General features: G+C 41.2%; 1 protein-coding gene across 4 annotated transcripts in view; it reads left to right on the forward strand.

Annotated features, from left to right (window-relative positions):
* Positions 1 to 39: 39 nt before the first annotated feature.
* LOC101858922 (desumoylating isopeptidase 1) overlaps positions 40 to 2495 on the forward strand; it is a 13390-nt gene continuing 10934 nt past the window's right edge. The window contains exon 1 of one of the 4 annotated variants that reach the window (XM_035968202.1): positions 40 to 237. The gene's annotated coding sequence lies outside the window, so the exon portion shown is untranslated. The remainder of the gene's footprint in view (positions 238 to 2495) is intronic. The other 3 variants (XM_005092395.3, XM_005092394.3, XM_005092396.3) reach the window with 3 other exon arrangements.

Here is a 2495-nt window from a genome sequence, read left to right on the forward strand (position 1 = left end):
GATGTCCGGTGCGGTGTCAAGGAAGCTTACTCTCGACAACTCTCGAATTCCGACTTCTCATCCAGCTGATTCCTTCACAATCCATGTCATGTTTCATGAGTCAGTCGAATTGAGACTTGAGACAGATAGATTATTGCGTCTGGAATATTCGTTCGAACTGCATATTTAAGTATATAAAGTAAAGTACTCTGGTGAGCCCATGTAAGTCTTTTCATAGCTGTAGTGTAAGTATGCTCGGTAAGCATATATAGATCTATATAAAATATTATATCTCTACATTCTACATTATTATTTTATTAACATATTCTAGATATTAGATCGGCCACCTCTATTCTCACCCGGAGTGAGAATAGTGCAGGCGAGTCTTGTGGCTATTCTCACCCGGTGCGCGTTCACCCTAAACCACAGAATTCTACACTGTGATAACAGAAAAATTGTAGAATTCTGTGCCGTGAAGCCGTGAACAAACGTTCCATTACAACTGTAGCCTACTAAAAGTAAAAGTGTACAATTTTGTCTGTGGGCAGTGGAGAGAGAGAGAGAGAAAGAGAGAGAGGAGTAGCGCGAGAATTTCCAGGCAAAACAAAATGGCGACCCGCGTAGTTCGGCTCGATTCGAAAAGTTAAATAGCCGTAGCATCTTTGTAGACAACCAAATTAATTTACTTTTGTGTTTTAACATCATTTTTTAACTTTGTTTTGGTCAATTTGATCGTCCACACCGATAGACAGTATTCAGAAAGAGACAGAGAGAGAGAGAGAAGAGGGGAGGAGTTGATCTTGCGAGAACTTCCGGCGGGTGAGAATAGCCACTTTCATCTAGATCTAGATCTAGATCTAGATCTAGATTCTTATATAGATATATAGATCTAGATCTAGATCTAGATTGTTATATTAGGAAGAGGCTAGCCGTACTTAAATTCTTAATGACGGCTAGACTAATATGATGGCTAGACTGACCATTAAACAAAAGAAAGTGGCTATTCTCAACTTTATGTAGTAACTCTGTAGTAATACATCATATTATTTATGGCCGAATGATTGCAGTTTTACTTTTAGGGACTGCGTGTTCACAAATGACCCCACCCCTCTTGTCATCTTTCACTTCACCCCCCCCCCCCCTCTCAAGTTGCCGTCAACCAAAATGTACACATGTGTACATTTAGATCTTAAATTTGGCCTATATTTAAGAAATTTTTGGAATGCATTTTTAACTCCGCCTAGGCCAACATCAAAGAAGCCGCCTTATGCGCCGGATCACTCCCGTCCTGGTGCGGTGTCTGTTTTGAAGCAAAAAACTCGACTGTGGGGTGGGACAGCCCTAGGCCTATCCCACGACAGGACTGTAATAGTGCGGTAGGCTAGAGATTTAGATTCTTGCCTCGTTTCTCGGAGTCTAGTCTAGGAACCAGGCTAAAAAAAAAGGAGACGGGAGGCGTCGACCCTGGGCGGACTCGAAGCTTAGAGTCTGGGAACAAGATCGATTCTTTGAGTCCTCATTTGGACTCGAAAGAATAGATCCCAGAGTCGATCTTGCCCTAGCCTAATCTTGATCTAGAGATCTAGATTATATAATATTATAATTTTTTTTTACTCATGCACCAGTCTCGTGTAGATCTAGATCTAGAATCTAGATCTACGCGTTTTAGGTCTAGATCTAGAATCTAGATCTAAATCTATTTTTTTCTAATAGTATTTTGCATACTGAACACGAATGGCCTTCATTTTTGCCGCAAATCAATAGTTATTATTATTGAGTTATTGATGTTTGAAAATAGGGAAGGACTACCGTAACGAGCGACCACTCCAACCTATGCAATAAAGAAGGGACTTTGATATTTTTTTTGGCCACCTCTATTCTCACCGCGGGTGAGAATAGCGGAGGCGAGTCTTTTGGCTATTCTCACCCGGTGGGCGTTCACCGTTATAGTATAGCCTAGGCCAACCAGTTAAGCGTTCACCCTGAACCACAGAATTCTACACTGAGATAACAGAATTGTAGAATTCTGTGCTGTGAACAAATGTTCTATTACTACTGTTAGTGTTAGCCTAAAAGCGTGCAATTTTGTCTGTGGGCAGTGGAGAGTGAGAAAGAGAGAGAGAGGAGTAGCGCGAGAACTTCCGGGCAAAACAAAATGGCGACCCGCGTAGTTCGGCTCGATTCGGAAAGTTAAATAGCTGTAGCATCTTTGTAGACGACATCATTTTTAAACTTTGTTTTGGTCAATTTGATCGTCCACACCGATAGACAGTATTCAGAAAGAGACAAAGAGAGAGAGAGAGAGGGGAGGAGTAGATCTTGCGAGAACTTCCGGGCAAAACAAAATGGCGACCTGCGTGGTTCGGCTCTATTCGAAAAGTGAAATAGCCATAGCATCTTTGAAGACGATCAAATTAGCTTACTTTTGTTCTATAAGGTAATTTTTTCTTGGCTTTTATCAATTTGGTCATCCACACCGATAGACAGTATTCCGAAATGAGGAAAAACAGGTCTTG

Source organism: Aplysia californica, unplaced genomic scaffold (assembly GCF_000002075.1).
Source record: "Aplysia californica isolate F4 #8 unplaced genomic scaffold, AplCal3.0 scaffold00046, whole genome shotgun sequence".
NCBI lineage: Eukaryota > Metazoa > Mollusca > Gastropoda > Aplysiida > Aplysiidae > Aplysia > Aplysia californica.